This window comes from Ruditapes philippinarum, unplaced genomic scaffold (assembly GCF_026571515.1).
Source record: "Ruditapes philippinarum isolate M1 unplaced genomic scaffold, ASM2657151v2 ctg11602_1_1_1_1, whole genome shotgun sequence".
Taxonomy (NCBI): domain Eukaryota; kingdom Metazoa; phylum Mollusca; class Bivalvia; order Venerida; family Veneridae; genus Ruditapes; species Ruditapes philippinarum.
The window spans coordinates 4,044-24,648 of NW_026862818.1; the positions used below are offsets into that span (position 1 = coordinate 4,044).

Below are 20,605 nucleotides of genomic sequence, written 5' to 3' on the forward strand. Positions count from 1 at the left end.
TGTTGGTTTTGTCTTGACACGGCTCAAATATATATATATATATATATAAATACCGCGAGAATTATACATACATCATGATTAATCGACAGAAAATACTACATGTAAATGAAACTTTATATTAAGCACACTATTTTCACAAACCTTTTACACATAGTCCCAATTTATATTCACTCGCCTATTTTCATATTGGTATTTTGCTGGCCATATAAATGGGAATTAGATTTTTTTATGGAATGTGTTTTCTACTAAGTGACAGTTTAAAGGAGCTCCGAAGAGGTTAAAAGCCTAAACACATAAACTTTGAATTTTTTACATAAATAGATAATTTAAAACGCTTCTTATCGAAACATCTACAAAGAATAATTTAAAAATATACTCATTATTTAAATTGAATATCGAGTTTTTGTTCAATTCTTAGCACGATTTGAGTGAAAGGCGTTACGAAGCTTTTCATTTTTGGGTCATTTGGCACAATAAAAACGATTAGTCAGGCAAATTGGGTAAAGGAATGATCAGACTATTTGTAAACAAGATATTGGTCTAGACTTACATCAAATGGTACATAAATCTTTGAAATATGTTTCATGTCCCTTCATGGCAAAAAATCTCAATGGAGTCCCTTTAACACAACCTATCAGCTTGTTGAAATATAAAAGTACAGAAAAAAGCTTCCATTTGCAATGTTTTTATGTACAAGCCTAACAGCTAACAGTCAGGGACTATGGAAATAACGGGGATTCATGATTTTCCTGCCATTATCTCAAGTCTAGAACCGGAAGTACTGAAATATCTAAGTTTAGTACTTTGTAACCTAAAATACCTCTTGACGAGCACCCGTCGCTTAAGACCATTATCTTTATATCAGCTCTTCTGAATAAAATTGTTGACTAAAATTACTTGTATATAATATTTACCTTTTTCTCGAGATTAGACAGTAAATTTCTTTTACTGGATTTGGAAAAAAAAAATAATTTTGTATATTGAAGCATCTGTGAGAAAAGCACCGAATCTGTCACAATTGGACATCCTGTGTCGAAACGTAAATATAAATGATATCAAAAAGGATATTTCCTGGTAGGGCTTCATTTTAATGAATACAAGTGAAAAACATATTAGAATTTTCAATAATTTTATTTATTTATTAAATTCTGAAATGTAAAACCATAAATAATACATATTTATATAAATTAACAACAATGATTATAATGTATAGTGTATTATTTAATCCATCAAACTTTTGTCTTCCTACACGCTAAGATAGTAGTGTAAACTACGGTGTTCCATTTGGGCCATCGTACAATCGTAACATAGAAACACCTATCCGTATTGAAAGAACGATGATCCCAACGGACCACCATTCACAGCGACGTCCTCATTAACTTTTAAGCAGTTTAGAAATGGTGTTTTAGATCCTAAGTAATAAATTTTGTAAATTAAATAAAATTAAATCACCAATTAATTAATCTTTTATCCCGCCAAAGAAGGATTACAGTTATCTACACTATTTCTTTCTATTTACATTGCCAAAAATACGCTCAATAAATTGAAGTGGATAACTAGATAACCATTCTAGTTTTGATCCGTGCACGTTATCATACTTCAATCTGTATATGTAAGGTAAAGGTAAATATTTTTGTGAACTTTTCTATAATCATTTACCGCAATTTACTACGGTAACATCACGGGCGCCTTTACAATTTATTATACAATGTTAAATCATCTCTGTATAGATCTATAAAAACATAGAACACTGTGCAATGCTACTATAAAATCCGTGAACGCTATCATATATAACAGTTACTGAACAGCATTACTTGCTACTTCATTTGCAATAAAATAACACACAGAAAAGACAAAATCTATATTTTACATCGACTTTGTAGGATTATTCATTCGATTACGTTAGCATACTGTTATATCATGTTATCATATCTTGGAAATCCGTTTGTGTTATCATTATTAAGCAACATTTGGTCGAAACTCAAAGACAGATTCACTTTTTATGTGGCCCTAAATTTTTAGCGCCAAAAATTATGCACCTCTTAATTTACGCCACTTATCTTCTGTAGGTTTTATCTTCTATTTAAAATGCCACATTTGGTTGAAATCATCACTGACTCTATGTATATAAATCAAAAATAATATATTGTGTTACCATATTCACGTTTAAACACGTGTGTCTATCACAGATAAGAAAAAAATATAAACCGGAACTGACGTAACTGTGTAATCGACATCAGTTCCGGGAAGATGAATACCTTTATTTATATCATAGCATAACTATTCAATCTTTGGTTCGTGGCTCTTCATGTTTTATGTTTTCATTATTGTTAAACATTAATGGCGAATCTTCGTTTCTGTAATGCTGCTCGACAGGTGGAGTTATTTCAATCATTGGATGGGCTTCATGGTCGCCTATAACAAGTCCATTTTGTTCCATATGTACTGAATTATCAGAAGACGAGCCCCCGTTAAGAGTATTTTTATCTGTTTTGTTCCGCGTTTTTCCATTTGGTATGTCTTTTTCCATTATGGCACTTGTTGACGCAACAGAACCGCCTGCGCGTGAGACATATGACGTCATAGTTTCTCGTCCCACCCGTCTAAATCCACTTCCACCGCGCTTTATTATGTAACGTTTCCATTTCCTCTTTATTTCTGTTTGTACCTTTAAAATAGATTCAGAACTGTCGAATTTTGTTCGCATGAACACGATATAAAATAGCTGCTGTCTAAATAATATATATTAAACTAGTATTAATACAGAAACGTACTGTGTTAAAGAGCTTAATTTACATCGTTGTGCTTTTTACACTCCATGATAGAAGAACGAATTAAAAGTTTTCTTTTCCTGATGTAGAAATGTTAAATAAATTAAAAATATATAACAGCCACCGAAACTATAATGTATACTATATATACTGTCTTTAGATCTACTATGTTTATCAAGTCTTTTGAAAGAAGGAAACGAAATCTACTGACTGCAGTGAACAATAGTTATCCAGTTTTTTTTAAACTTGATAAGATCTATAACACATGACAAGATTGTTTTAACAGATTTCCAGACGTTCAATTTACGGCATAAAATGTCGCTCACCATCCGTAACTCAGCTATACCGACAATTAATGGAGCATATAAAGACAGTTTGCGCTGTATGGTATAGCCTACTTACAAAACCATCTCAATAACTTTAGGACAAAAACTATCTGGGATTTTTTGAAGAACATGTAAACGAATTACAAAAGTCTGAAATGGATGTGCTTCTTTACCTCTCCGTTTAGAAAACAGAACAACAGACTGACTAGGAAACCCTGAAAAAAATATAAAAAGATGAATCAATATTTCTAACAGAAACACATGGTGTATACAAGTCTTTATAGGTCAGTGTCATGGGATAAAATGTTTCTGGTAAAACTTGCTCTTTATACAGTCTGGGACATAGTGTTGTAACATTTTACATAATGAATTTATCAATACGTAACGTCAATATATCATAGTGGCTGGCTTAACCTTGAAAATATCAGAGACCAGACAAAAAGGAACCAGCGATACTTTTTGTCGTTGTGCTATTTCAATAAATAAAATAAATATATAGTATCAAAATAATATACTTGTTTTATTCAACACTGAAAGTACATTTCTTCAAATAGAACAATGTATTTGTAATAGCTGAAACTATGCAACATATAGGTAACCTGGTATTAAGATAAATGTTTCTGAAAGTGGATAAATTAAGTCATCATAGAGTTTAGCTAACACACAGACTTTTACCTCTCCGTGACGCACTTATTAATGTCATTTGGCACTAGCGTTAGCATAATTAAGGAACAAATTCTATATAGTTAGGTACATTTTATTTATTTGTTGTTGTCACACGAACTCTGCCAATATTTCGATCACATATAAAATGTAGATCTGTAACTAATACATTTGGTACTTCTTAAAGAGAATTGTCCGCTAATTATTGAAAATACTTTCTTGTCTTTAAGGTGTTCTTTAAAGCTAGATTATTTTTTTCTAGAGATAGTCGATGCGGTTGTTGCTAGAATTGGTTTAAGTGATGAGTCTATTAAATTAACAGATCATGACATTGTGTTTATGATAATATTGGTCGATATGCTGACGACAATCTTTACTGTCCATGTTCAAGTGGGGCGGGAAATTGAGAAAATAGTGCAAATCGTGATACAAGCATGAAACTTTCAGGAAATCATCTTTAGACCAAGTAGATTTCAAAATTGAAGTGGGCCCAAAAATATCTCTGCTTGTTCAAGATGGCCGCCATTTTCAAAATGGCCGCCATATACATTTGACGTGCATATTAGCTCATTCATTTCATTTTTTGTACAGACCTGAAACTAACACCAAAAGCATGCATATAGTTTCTCCTTTTCAAAAATATAAATCTAACAAATTTTTGTCTTTCAATCCTCGTCCAAATCCAAGATGGCGTCCAATATGGCCGTCGATTTTGTGCAAAACTGTTATAACATTTTTATAGTATAATTAGTTGCACAAATTATGTTTATTATGATAAAAAAGTGTTTAAACATATCAGAGATAATCAAATTATTTGCTAACCTCAATAAGGTAAACACTTTAAAAGTTTTTGTCTAAAAATATCTTTAAAAATATCAAGAAAAAAATCCAATTTTTGCATATTTTTAAAATTTGATTTTCTAAATTAATGTGCAAAGTTAAAAAAGTTACTTTATGTCTTAAACTGTATTTGACATTCCATTTATATAATGTGTTTAGAAAAACATTAAATCTGAAGGTTTTATATTTTGTGAAAGTGGGTGGGGTAATATTATACGATAATTGTAATAGAAAAACAACAGAAATTATACATAGTTATATTCATTCTATTTCTTTGCCTTTTTACTTTTCTAAATATGAATCCTTATGCAAATGTTCCAACTTAAAAAGTACTTTTTATTGGATGAAAGTATTTTTGTCTTCCTTCGGGTCAAGTGGGTGAGCAAGAAATGCACATACAAACATGTGTATACATTCAGTTATCAAATTTGGTTGCATGATAATTATTGTTTCAATATTTTTGATATCATATATTAATTGTAAAGACATATAAGAAGACAATAAATTAACTTAACGTGCTTAAAATAGCAAATATGTGCATGGATGTAAGGTATAAAGGTAGTCCATCAACGCATATTTTGACTCATTCACAATTTTATATTTATGATATAAACATGGCTTAAAAGCCAACAAAGTGAGATAATGTTTTTGTTTTGTTTTTCATTTAATGTCTGAACATACATAATAAAAATAAGGTACTGCCACATCACATCATCTATGTGATGTGAAACAGATATAACAATGATATGGCCTGGCCTGCATGCAGTCTTATGAAAAGTTAAGATACAAATAAGTGCATTTCCTAAAGTAATCATATTTCAATAAGAGGATAGAATGACCCTGGATCACTCACCTTAGATCATTGTTTGGAAAAAGGTAACAAGATTTTTTTGGGCGTGTCAATTATGTCATAACACACATGATTTGTGTAATATTTGTATCCGGTTACTCTTAAAGAAACATGTCCAATATCTAGTTTAATTTTTTTACACGAGAGAACTTTAATAACCATATTCATATATGAGTCCATATGAACTTAGTGACCTCTGGTGTTAGGGGTAAATTTTGACCATGTTGTCCATGATATAGAGGATATTGAACGAGTGTATGTTTAATACTAAATTTATTGAACGAGTTGAATAAAATCATATTATGCGAGCCTCTGGCGAACATAATATTTTTTTTATTCAACGAGTTCAATAAATTTAGTATTGAATCTACACGAATATAATATTCTATTTATCACATATATAAAATAAGAACGGTAAACTGTTAACAAGAGTCATTTTTCTTTGACGCGCCTATAGTGTAACGCTAACATTAGCGCGCTTTAACGCTATGTTTATAGTGCAAATGACGTGACGTCAAAGTGTTATTACACTAGTTTATTTTATGCTTTTCAGTGGATTACTGATTTATCCGTGAAAATTATATTTGGTAATTTCACAGTGAAAATTATCAAAATATAATTTCACTCTTTTCAATGACGAAACTACTTTTTTAAGATTTTCCCCATGTGGTACCTCAATTTTATTTTTGCTGACAATTCTGACAATGTCAGGCTGTTTAAAGAAAAAGCAAAACTGAAATTGATAAATAACTTAAATGTCAAAAGTAATAAAAAGAAGAAAACTTACTTCTATTCATTCAAATTCATGAAATTCCAATCACCAAATTTCGTTTTTTTGTTTCATTTTGACAGTCTCAAAAATACATTCCTTCCCCATGCAAAACTGCTCTTGATGACATTTGGGCATATTAAAGTATCCTACGAGCAATAACTGCCGTATGCTTTATGAAAAATTGAAAGCATTGACAGCCATAACTCGAAGAATAAGTTAAATCAACCCAGCGTTCTTGAGCAGGTTTCCAAGTTTTCCATTTTCCTAGCTCCTTTTCTGAATGTTTTCACATCTGTCAACACTTATTTTTTGTCTGTTACAATCCTCAAATAAGTTTTCTTTCTTTTAAAAATGTGTATGACTAACAAATCCAAATTATATCCCTCTGAATCTTACACAATTATTTTCCTCCCATGAAATACACAACTTTAAAAAATGGCTGCCGCTTACATTTTACAAAGCCATGTCTAATATAAATTCGCACTAAGTAACAGAAATATGGATGGATGGTTGGACTTTTTCTCCTACAAGAATTGTTTGTTTTTATTATCAAAACACGCGATCATTCATATTTTTTTAATAAAATTAATAAATATCACCGTCATTTAATGTTGATAGGCGGACTTATTTGTCAGCTCAAGACTTCTTTTTTTTAATGAGAAATTCCGAATAAATGAGGCTCTCAATGGGGGAAACAGTTTTAATATTAACGTTAAAATTATGGAAATTTCGTTTTAACTTGTTTTTAAGCATAAAATAAAAAGAAAATTTGTCTGTTTGTTGTGTAAGATGTAATTTTATTTCATCTCGTGAACTTTAAAAACAGTATTCTCACTCGTGGCTTCGCCACTCGTGAGAATACTGTTTTTAAAGCCCACTCGATGAAATAAAATTTCATCTTACACACAAACAAACAAATATCCTCTATGTAATATTGTCTAGTGTAATATCGTTTTTATTAAATGGCTTTATTACACTCCTGTGCCGCGGTTTATGTGATAAATATCAGATATTTTTAGAGTATAACAAAATTATGATGATACATGATTAATTTCTATGCGTCAGGAACTGTAGGTTTAGGGGAAACAGATTTACTGCAGTAGTGTTTGTAAATTAAGTGATAACCATTGCAAAACCATTTTAGACTGCAGTAGCATCATACAAATTTATGCATGTTATATCATGCTACATCCAAAATATCTTAGTCCAAGTCATTGTAGTTTAACACTAGATGTTTTTATGTGTTTTCATATACAAGTTTATAAACCCAGGTGGCTCTATGAGCATGATTCAATTAATATGTTAATAAAGGCATAAGGTGAGGCTACATGCTTAGTACCTGTGCTCTGTGCATTTAGATTTTTGAGAAAAAATATTTTGCATGTACACTAAATGATCCAAAAATGTTTAATGTAACTTTAAAAGAGGTCTTCTTTACTTGGCAAGGTTGTATGTTGACTATCTAAGCTCTAGGCATTGTAGTTTGTTTGTTTGCTGTTGTTTTTTTAAATAACAAGAATAAAAAAAATTCAATATGATTCCGTACACAAGTCTTTAAAAAACTGTGTTCCTCGTGATGGCCTTTAAATCATGCTCCTGTGACCAAAAATAGCTTTCCCTGTCACTTTAATTATATTGACTTATTTTATTAAAATTCTTCTCCGAAACTACAGCGCACAGAGAAGAAAAAATATCGTATATCATTACATTGTGATGCTATATAAAGATTTTGAACTATTGGCATAGGGTCAAAATCACTTAGTTTACATGAACTCTTATTGGAATATAGTTATATGAGCCTTCTTGTGTGAAAAAGTTCTGAGAGGCTAGTTATTGGGCATGTTTGTTTCTTTTCAAATAGTTCATAAATCATGTCTGTATTTGGTGAAAAAAGATACTCCTTATATGATTTTAGTATTTTGCAGTATTAAAGAATAATAGCCCTTTTCCAGCAGTGGATCTTAGGCGAGTGATCTATGGTCAACAATTATCTCTTGTTTAATGGAGAAAATAAAGTATGAATACATGTAGTTTATATTTCAAATCATAAGCTATGTTATGTGGGTCAAACGATATTATTGATACATATTTCATCACACAAAGATATTATGATGTTAAGTCGCCTTAATTTTTGTATCTTTTGAAAATATCATGTCTACATAAGTTATTAGAAATGAACAGTACTTATTCAATTATACTTGGTAACAAATATGTGCAAAAATATATATTTTTGAATCATTCTGTTTCAAACTATTGGCACGACTAAATTGTGCAGGAAATAATTGTATTCATTAGCGCAGGAAATAATTGTATTCATTAATAGACAACATTTCTTTCAGGTCCAGACATGATTTTATCTAACATATGGTTCGTTGATGAATATTCAGTCTTCTTTCTGTACAATTATCAAATTATATTAAGAATATTGAAACAACTTATATCACGCACACACATTTAATAACTGAATGTATACATATAATTCTATCTGCATTCATTGATATTTTAGGACACCTTCAAGTCCCTAAGGAAGACAAAATTACCTTAATACAATAAAATACTTTTTTTACAGTGAATATTTGCATAAGAATTCATATAATAAACGTTATTTTGTATTACAATTGTCGGATAAATATACCCCACCCACTTTGAATAAGTATAAAACTTTCACATTTTATGTTTTTGTTACAATTATACAATAAAACATAGTGTTGATTGAATATCAAATACACTATAAGAAACTATGTAAATTTCGGAATTCTGTTCATAGACCTAGAAAAAATGCAAAAAATGGCACTTTTTCTTTGATATTTTTAAAGATTTTTTGTACAAAAAACTAAAAACATGACTAACAATGTGCTTAACCTAAAATTTGATTTTTTTTTCTAATATTTTTAACAATTTTATATGGAAATAAGCATACTTTGTGCAAATAATTACACTAAAAAAGAGGTATATCAGTTTTGCATAAAATTGGCAGCCATATTGGACGCCATTTTGGATTCTGAAGAAATATGCAAGCGAAATTGCTAAAAAATTAAATTTTTGAAACGGAGAAACTATATGCATGCTTTGGTGTAAGGTGCAGGTCTGTAAAAAAATTGGAATGAATGAGTTATTATAAACATCAAATTTGTATGGCGGCCATCTTGAAAATGGCGGCCATCTTGAATGAGCAGAGATATTGTTGGGTCCACTTCACTTTTGAAATCTACATGGTCTAAAGATGATTTCCTGAAAGTTTCATGCTTGTATCACAATTTGCACTATTTTGACAGCAGATACCTTATTTCCCACCCCACTATTCTGGACACTTACTGATCAAAAACTTTATAACATCTGGTTGAATTTAGACGGATTTAGACCACTTTTGAAGAACTGATTTTAAAGAATAATGCAATATTTACAAGTTATAGATCTACATGATACATATTGCATTTTTAAAAGATAAACGTGATTATAATGCAGTTGAAGTATAATATCCATAACAAAGAAAATGATGATTATTTGGATTATTAATTCATAATTGTAACACTAGGCCCAACTTATAATGATGATGATGATGATGATAATGATAATGATGATAATTACAATAAGAATATTAATTATGATAATAATACTTATAATAATGATAAAATTAATGATGATGATAATAATAACAACAAAATAATAAGAATGATAATGATAACTATAACAATTATGATCATAATGGCACTACTGTAAGTAATGATAATAAAATAACCTGGAAAGAATTGAAGAACATTTCCCAGTATAGTTTCACTAATTCGGTAGTTTCATCAACGTCATCTGGTAGGCCAATGAACACGATGTAATGGACCTCAAATAAAGGAATAGGGACTAACGTTGACTTGGCCAATTTCCTGCAGAAAGAAATCATAAATTTATCTTCATATTTTATATATTTTTTTACTATGCAAACTAAATATTTAGCTTTGGGATAAAAAATAATTCTATGCCAACTGTGAGCTGGTCCTTTAAACTACTCATGGTGATTTGATTAGACGAGCAGCGAAGCAAAACGGCATTTTTCTGATACGTTACACTTCCGTCCACGAACAAGCCTGACAAGTCGACAGTGTATTTTTACATTTTCTATTTAAAAACACTTTTTTTGTCTCAAAATTTCAAAGCTCCACAATTGTGGGTATTTGTTGCTGACTTAATTAATTGCCTCGGACCGAGAAAGGTTCGGATCTCGCAAAAGAAGCTGTCTTTCCTTCTCGTATTAGAAATCTATTTATCTGGTCGGTAAAAGTTTCCGTGAATCTACCCAAATGTCAGCTCATGCCTAAGATTTCATGTATGTGCACCTAAGGTCTTCTCCCAAAGGTGAATGTCAGAAAGTCACAAAATAACATTAAAATTGGCCACTTGACATAAAGTCAAAATGTTTATATTATTTTTATATTTTTTTAATTCGAAATCTAATCAACTATTTGTGACTGTTTGTCTCATGTTACCGCATATGTTTAAAGAAATATAAAACTAGCTAAATTAATTATCAAGATTCAATTCTACATATAGATTTCCACATGCCTTATTATTTATCTACTATCTAAAACACTATCCAACACATGTTTTGGTCATATTTTAAGAGTGTTTATAGACAAATTACTTGTACAAAATAATAAGATCATACTTGTATTCTTAGTCTCAAAATGCCAAAACAAAATCGTGCGCCCGAAAATATTTACGGGACGTGAAATTATTACATGTCCTGACTTAGTTCTCGTGACCTAATTCTCGTGACGTAATTCTTGTGACCTAATTATTGTGACACCCATTCTACTCTCGTGCAAGTATGAAATACAACCCATATATTGTTAAGCAAACAAATTTTTCTCACATGCTTTTAGTATTAAATTAGCAAGGTGTAAAGTGTGTGGCAATAATTATCAAAATTGATGATATATAATCAATCAAAAATTAATGATATAAACCATTTTGTGAGATAATATAATTTGTCATGCAAATATATACAATGTAATTATTATGTTGAAAAATATAATACATGTATTGTGAAGCAGGCTGTTGCACATGCTTTTTGTGAAAATCACGTTCATAACATTTTTGTTTCTTACCAAAATTTTTCTCTTCTCTAATCTTTTCTGCTTATAGATGTAAAATCTGCCTTAGGAATTTCTTATGAATGATCCAAGTCAAATATGAATTACTTAAAACAAAACATATATGGCATCATTAAGCTGATTGATAAGAAATATGTCATAATAATGAAATGGTCCTACTTCATTTTTTTAAAAAAATATTGGGGCAAGAGTTAGCAACGTTTGAACATAGCAGGATTTAAGTAAAAAACATGGCGGACATTTCGACCATTATATTTCCACAACTTGGGCTTTAGACAACATTAAATTTTGCCTCGTCAATAAAATAGTAATTTAATTCATGAAATCAAAAGAACTGTCCGCTGATCTAACCAAAAGGTTTGGAACTTTGTGTTTTAAAACGAATTGTCCTTAAACAAATATCATCTATAAAAAAGTCGTAAAGAAGAGGATAGCAACAGTAGCATGAGGTTCGAACTAATAATCCAAAGATGTTGATGGAATCTTGTACAATTAGAATTTTTTTCAGCTATTTATACAAGCCCGGCAAACTGTCGCTCCACTTCAAAATTGTGGTGTACGGTAAAACGAGCGAAAGGCATTTCCGAGATAGAGCGGAAGGCCGATTTAAACGGATAATTGTAAGTATTGTTTATATTTTTGTCTTGTATTTCATTTAAGTTGTGTTTTTTCAAAAATCGATCAATGTAGTTCCGTGTAGGATTGATTTAGGCTTTCAATGATCTAGGCTGTTACAAATGAAAATTATATTAAGCCCGGGAGAACTTTTCCCCCTGACGAAGTGAACGACAATTTGTTAAATGTCAAACTACCAACCATGGAAACGCTCTTCACTTCGGATTTCTTGAAAAAGTGTTTTAGAAAATATCCACCCTTATCAAGAGATATTCTTTCGTGCAAAATAAACTACTCTTGGTGGATTTCTTAAATTTGTATATCGAATTTTATTTCGAAAGTAGTGGAGCCAAAGGACAAGAGATCGGCGAAAGGTCGGCTGTTGGTCGCAAGGCGATATTAAGTTGGTGTTAAGAGCGTAGTCTACGAATTTTTATAAATAAAATCTTTCAAAAGTCTAAATAAGTCTGATTATAAAAGTTAACAGTTCTATTTACATTTTGAGAGGAAATGGTAAACTAAACAACTATGATAAATAAGATAGGAAATATCTTAAAACATAACTGAAACACCTTTATATCCTTTTTGCCCCTCTCCCACTTCCCCTGAGCCCCTTTACTTTGTGGGCCTGTTTAACAGTCATTTATCTTTTTTCTTTGTTTTTCTTATCGGTTTTTATCATTTCTTGTTATGTTTCATTTTAAAGTTAGTGATTGACCTGTCCGTGCTCCGCCTTGCGCCCAGTCCTGTTTATGTTTGAGAGCCTCCTGGGCTCTTTGCCATCGGTTCTTGTTGCTGGGTCGCGTGGGGTTGTGGTCATTGAACGCCGCCTTTCCTTGTTAATCTTGTTTATCATATTATATATCCTTAGAACGACTGACACTTTATCAACCATTTTCATAGAGATCCCCACCTTACTAATGTCTTTCTATTTCCTAAAAACGTGGCATATTTGTGTTTGATCTGAACATGTACGTTAGAGCTATTTATTTTACAGAGAGTCATAGTAAAATGAACTTGGTAGTACTGATCCATTTAATGTACCCCGTGCATTGGATATTTTTTTGTCTCTGTTCTGCACCTTGAATATCTATCTTTTCGAAAAACGTAACGTTTTGGCGAGAACAATCGCGTTACACGTAGCTGCTCGGAAACATTTGTTCCCGGTAGAACTGAAAATATTAAATTTGTCAAAGTTGCACGGACACACGTTTTTAAATGTACATAACTGTGTCAAAAATCATGATTGACCTCGAATAAGTTGCACCCTGTCTTACGCCATGCATATGCTTCAATGATCGGGCCTCATTCAAATTTGGAAAATAAGCAAGATAAGGTGACACCTTCGCGATTAGATTTATTACGCTATGGTCGTTGAAAGGATATCAGGCTTTATTAATTGTATTAAAAAGGTAAGTATATCTCGGTCAAAACACTTGAACATGTTTATTTTTACTCATATAGCTTTAATATATAACAAATCATAGACTGCGCCCCTCCCTATACGCAAAATTAATATCGCTTTGCGCTCAACATTGAACATTTCGCTCCATCTCTTGCCCTTTGGCTCCACTACTTCCGAAAAATATTGAATTACAAATTTAAGAAATCCTTCAGGAGTTATTTATGTTGCACGAAGGACAAGTTCTTATTACGGGTTGTTATTTTTCTAATAAACTTTTAAAAAAATCCGAAGTGTCTGTGTATGTCATTTTAAAGGTTGGGAAGTTCATTATTCTACAAATCGTCGTTCACTTCGTCAGGGAAAAAAAGTTCACCCGGGTTTAATATAATCTCCTTTTTGTAACATCTTAGATCATTGAAAACAGTCCTACACGGAACAACATTTTCCGTTTTTCTAAAAAATACTTAAAATGAATAACAAGACAAAAATATAAACAATACTTACAATTATCCGTTTAAATCGGCCTTCCGCTCTATCTCGGAAATGCCGTTCGCTCGTTTTACCGTACACCAAAATTTTGAAGTGGAGCGACAGTTTGCCGGGCGTGTTATATAACAATATATATACATTTTATTTACAGTTTATTTTGTAACATTACAAGATCTAACAATAAACAAGCAACGTCGAAGATCATGTGTAACGTATTTCTAACACTTGCTCTTGCGCAATAAAGCCGGAAAAAGCACAACAAACTCCCGCATCTTCTAAATGAAAAAGAAACGTTTCTAACAGTAGCAAAAGCTATCGCCTAAGTAGATATCTAGGATTCGAAAACGAAGTTTAGTAGCGCTAAATGTTAGAATTGCATTCAACTACATACCTATACCGGTACCTTTTAACATCCGGGGTTTTAAATGCGTTCAGCTTGGTGAATAAAACTCTTATAATGTTGAGAAATATGAAAAAATTGACCTGAAAAAATTTGAAGAAGAATGTAATACATTATAAAAGGTATTCCATACATCAAAAGCTCGTATAAATTCGGCAATCTTCGTTAGTCTTAATCTGACAAATAATTTCCATCTGAAGTTGGCAATCTACGTTAATTTCTGTCTTAATTTAATTTTCGCTACTGATATTCATTTAAAACACTAAGATTTGTTAAGAATTTTTAACAACCCAAACTTAAAATATGTGCCCCCCTGTGTTGCTTTAAGTTTTTAACACCCAAGGATAGCCAAAATCATCTTTCCTGTTTCGGCGCCATTTGACCTTAACTGTGTTTGTGCGCCGTAAAACGTACGATACGGAAAGTTACGAAATTAGCCGAAGTTTCACAAGAATATATTAGAACCGCATTTGAACATGACAATTTAGTGTTAATGATCATAAAATTTACGGAAAAAAAATGTGGAAATTAAAGAAATATATATTTTAACAATTTAGAGTGACATGACGATAGCATTGTGTTAAAAGAGTTTGTTCAATATAGAGAAAATTCCCTTCTTGACCACCTTGTTACAATCTATTCAGACTTATTACTCGGTTGAGTGCTTTTTATATTTTCGATCCTTGAAGATCGTTCAGCACGACATTATTGTTGTGCTTGTGGTATTTTTAGTTTCTACGTTTCGGCATTTTCTATATGGGTGGTTCCAATATTCCTACTTGAATAATGTTGAATCACCCGTAGGATATGTTGCCTGCTTTTTAAATTTGTCTTTTGACGTCTTATCTGTGATACGCAGGCTTCATAACCTCTGATCCCCTTTCAAAATTCCATTTTATTTAGTTCCGCCCATTGTTTTCTCGTTTAGGGCACACGCTTTTTATTACTTGGGGACCATACGCCGCTTTTTCATGGAATGGCACGGAAGTGTCACATTTGAAGGTTCCCATGATAACCGCCGTATGAACACATCTGCGGATGTTTCTAAATTCAAAATTTTACCATTTTCACGTTTAAATGTTGAATTCTGTTTAAAAGCCGGTGTTTGGGGGCGGGGAGGGTAATTTTGCACTTTTCCAGTCCCCGGGTCCAAAACGGGTCAATCAAACCGGCCTCCCAACATTTTAAATTTTGCCGTTGGGCTTTTTTTAAGGGATTCGAATTTTTATTTTAACTTAAAAGCTGTGATTCCAATCAATTATTTGGGTATTTTGTCTTTTTTTTTTTGGGAGACAAATTTATCTTTAAAACCCATACATAACAGAAAATGTAAGTTTTTAAATAGCCCAAATTTTTAGAAATCCCGGGTTTTCCCTTTTTGGCAAAAAATTTAACTAATTTTGCAAAACATTATTTTATTTGACAAAAAATTTTATTTTTTTTAAAAAACACATTACAAATTTGAAAAACTAAATAATCATTTATTTTTATGCAAATTTGTTTTTAGCCCGACTGGGGGAAATTATTAAAAACATTCTCGAATCCGTCCTTGGGAACCAATTTTACTCAGGGAAAATTAAAAGGCTGGCAGGTTTTTAAAACCAATGCGGCCCCCCCAATCTTTAGATTATTTATGGGATTCGTCTACCACTCAGTCACACCGCCACTAGTCGTTAGAATATTAAAATTACTTATTAGACTTTTCATTTGAAGAGTATATGGATAAACTATAAATTGAATTAATAACGCTATAGGCGACGGATGTCGCAAATGTTCGAGTACTTACAACCATGGCCACAACCTTTGGACCCCGGATCATCCAGAAGTACCCATGTGTAGGATGCGTATTCCAACATCTGAAAATGTTAAAAAGACACATTAAAATTATGCTTATTTAATTTTCAATTCGGTTATATCAAGAAGATTGTGATATTTGTGCATCTTAAGTTTGTGTTTCAGTTTTCAGTTCATCAAGACAAATAACAGCCCAGATTTGCTTTTACAATGAAATTAATTTACCAACTTTGCTTATAATTAATTATTTAAAGGACGTTAGAGCTGTGCTTTAAAATGTTAGAATAGGAAATGGATGCTTAGGCTTCTTTTCCAAATAGTATTAATTAATCTCCAACATTAAATCAGTAAGGGTAATTCTGTCAAAAATTTTCCTATATGACAAGGAGAACGTGCTAACCTTTAATAGTTACATAATGGGTAACTTTGAGAGACAAAGTGGTGAAAATTTATCTCCGTGCAATTTCCACGGAGTATTAGCCAAATACATGATTTTTGAGCCAAAAATAGGTGACACTGTATGGCTGCCAATAATGTCATGTTTCTGTGTGTTTAACACTTTAACAGAAACTGTATATCTTGTACTAAGCGCCAACTGTGCTTATATACATGTAAAAATCAATGCACATATTCGAACACTGGCCCCGGTGATATGTATTGATGTAAAAGATTTTGAAATATTTGGAATTGTGTTTTTGCCACAAAGAACTGCAAAATAGTTTATTGTAAGGTCCCTTGCCTCTCCCCCATCCACCCTCCGCCATAGTGACCATGTCGCACTAGATTTCATTTCTTATCAGACAATAGTAGGTTATATTCTGACTAAACAAAAGATTCGTGCGCGTGATAAAATAACCCTTCCTAGCAAATTTATATATGAGTCCTTTATTTTTTCTCTGCTATAATAATTGTACCTAATTTATGACTTTGGACACCACTCAGAGTAAATCATTATAATGGTTGTTCGTTATGTATGCATGTGAAAATAGTAGGAAAATAAAAGTGTTTAAACAATATCGCATAAAAATATTAAACAATATTGAAATGTTGTTTTTTCCTTTTTCCCCAGAAGAAATTACTACATTTCAGTAAATTATTTGCTTATAATTTAAGCAAAACGTTACCATTAAAAGCAACCAAGAGTATTGAATTCCCCATTGCAAGTAAACAACCCCAACGTGGGAGTGAAAAGACTGGCCCACTATTTACAGATAGTTTAAAAAATGTTAAGTAAAAATAAGTCCTATCTGAAAATCAATATTAACAAAAACTTACAACACGTCTTTCGAAGTTGACGGACTTAAACCCTAATGCGTATTACAAAACAAAAATAGGGGCCCTGAAAAAAAGGATAATGAAACATAAAAACCCATTCTGCATGCCCGAACGCTTTTTGATTGGTCAAATTTTAAATTGTTTATTTGAATCGTCCAATCAAATTTGAAACAAAAAACCAGACTGGCCCTTTCGACAACAACTTTTTATTGAAACTCCTGGACTAAATCTATGAAAAAAACCCAACGCATTGTTAACTTTTAAATAGAACAGGATATAATCAATAACACTCTGCTTTGAATTAATAGTTAAACGACTTATAGAATATAGAAATTTGACACTGCAGAAATTTACGAAAAACATAATGTCTTTACGGTACGTTGGGGCATTTTTAATATCATTTTTAAACCTCTTGTTTGAAAATACTTCCTTAGAGGACGACGTTTGAAATTGTGTTGTAAAACATTGACATGCAAATTTACTTCATACCAAACATGAAAACTATTGATATAAAAAAATAAAAAAAGAATTGATTAGGATCTGTGCAACGCCGTTCACCACTTAAAACGGTCGGGACATGAGGCAATAACCTTTGGATGATTGATTTGAGTTTCACGAAGATTTCATCAACAAGAAGCAAAAAATCAAGGCCACAGATGTCAAACACTTCCCCCATCCAAACAAGACGAGCTTATTTTAATTCCAGATTTTTCCGAGAAAACATTGCAACTGTAATCAGCATGTGTTAGATATATCCCTTCTGTAAAAAGATCCACATGTAGTTGCACCAAGAATGTAATTAAAAACATCGAAAAAGAACGTTTGCATTGCCAGTGCTTTGAAATAAAAAGAACCGAAATAAACAAAATAAAATTATGGCTTTTTAACCAAATACAATGTAATATCAATATTATTCTCAATTTTACAATCATGTTTCATGTACTCCCGCAACTTACAATAATGTTCGCAAATTTTACAATTATATTGACTTATATTATACATAAACAATATGCCCATTGTAATGTATTTCAGAAAAAGGTTTTAAAGTTACAATTATTCTGAAAATATTTTTTTTTTGGTTGTCCCTGAACATGTTTCTGAAATTTCCTTTTCTAAAACATTTGACCGATAATTTCAATCGAAATAAAAACCCAACTTTTGTGTTTTTTTGGCAGTGCGCGAAATTTAAATGTGAGAGATGTTTATGGTCGTTGTAGGGTTAATGGCCTGCCGGAAAATCCGTTAAAAAGATTGTGGTTCCCTTTTGCTAAGACCGTAAGCGAGTGGCAGCTTTTTTGTCTGATTTTTTTTAAAAATTCATTCCTGATTATTTTTGACAGGAACCATACTATTACAGGGTAATTTGGAATTTTTTTTTTGTTCAGTTCCCCGTCACTTTTCCGCGTCACATATTTCGAAATTAGTGTAAATGTTAAACAAAAGCTATGAGGAAACATCTTTCTTTCTCAATGTTTTCGCCCGAATAAATATCAGATATTTGAATTTTTAATAGTAAATCTGGCTTAGCTTTGGGTTTTTTCCTAAAACGCAACCTGATTACATCATGTCTGAATAGACCATCATATTTCCTTCAATGACGTATTCAGTGATGTCATCCGCCCAAGCCATAAGATATTGTTGTTATACATACTCGTACACATCCATGATTAAATAACCTTTTAAGTAAACAATTATTTAACACACAGGGATAACCAATTTTCAAAGATACATTTTGATATTCAGATAAAAAATGAAGCAAAATTAGTTTTATAGTTTTCTTTGACATAGAACAGAAAAAAAAACAGGGACAGTTACCCCAACTCTCGTTTAAAAATCTGACTAATTGAGGTCATTACGTAATCCCTTATACGATCTGCCCGATGTTGTTCCGGTAAAACTTAAAAGCAATGTAATTAACAGCAGATGACAAGAGCAGACTTAAGGAAATAAGATAAGATCTATAGAAATTTCTAACAGTCAAGCATTAATTACGTATATTTTCTTTGATTTTTCTGAAAATTACTCTAACCTTTTCGAAGTAATTAATTTCCGTGGGATGTTATCTTATGATTTTGTTTCTTTTACGTGTTTTATTGTACATGTATTGATAATGTCGTTTTAGTACAAGTCACGAACACCCTTTAAAATTAATGTAGCAATATAAAACCAGTATAAAAATGAGGTTTTAATCTAGAAAATACCAATGCAGACAACACAATATTTCTACGAACGTTTAAATCAACTGTGGACAATACGTACCGAACTGTCTTCCAAGAAAAAAACGGACATTGCCATTTGTTGCGACTTCTACATCAAAACTAAAGCCGACTTGATTGACAAGAGCGTTCTCTTTGACGAATGAAATGATTAGCAGGATAGTTGAACGAGACGAACAAATTGATGTGAATGGTGTTTCTGGACAATGAAGACGTCTGAAATTGTTAAAAAGCATATTGAAGTACAGTAGGGTGAACGTGTCAGTTTACACGCAAAACGCACGTTACACGCTATACGAACGCACGTTACACGCTATACGAACGCACGTTATACGCACGCAAAACGAAACGAAATACGCAGACGCCACGCAAAACGATATACGCTAAACGAAATACGCTAAACGATATACGCACGCTAAAACGCACGCAAAATGAAAAAAACGTTTCTAAACCTTTATTAAAACATCGTAATCATTTTAGGTTTTTAACAACTTTAGCTACATGTAGATCGTTTAGCGATAAATTTTGATTATCATATAGATCTTTATGGTAGCTAGAAATGTATTTTAAACGAGTTTATGTAAGAACTGAAATGCACTCAACCTAGCACCGAAATTAATTTTTGTCACAGCCTCAACAAATGATTTTTAGAAATATTTATAAAGCTATCGTGCGCTGATATCGAAAGTAAAATAGTTAGGATAACGTGTTCCTTTTATACGCAATCAAATAAAGAACTATCCCTTGCATTCACTACGTAATCTCTACGTAATAGTCCAACATGGCCGACATTGAATTATGCATTGCAATTTTTATAAATATACAGTGCTAACAATTAAATTCAGATGGATTTATGAGGCATACCTTATTTTAAGTGAGGCTGCATGCCATAAACAATCGAACTATATAATCTTGAGTGTAAAATAAAGGAATTAACTATTTTGACAGAAAGTCACGAAAAACAGATTAAAATAAACACAGGATTCTACCACGAATAACATTAAGGAAATGGATAACATTAAGGGAAAAGCTTCCAGAATCAGGAATGATTAAATTGCTGGCACAATACGTAGATTTAAGTTGA

The 20,605-nt window shown here is 31.7% G+C and overlaps 1 pseudogene; it reads right to left on the reverse strand.

Moving 5' to 3' along the window:
• Positions 1 to 2,230: 2,230 nt before the first annotated feature.
• On the reverse strand, positions 2,231 to 19,737 carry LOC132720308 (secretin receptor-like; annotated as a pseudogene).
• Positions 19,738 to 20,605: the final 868 nt, after the last annotated feature.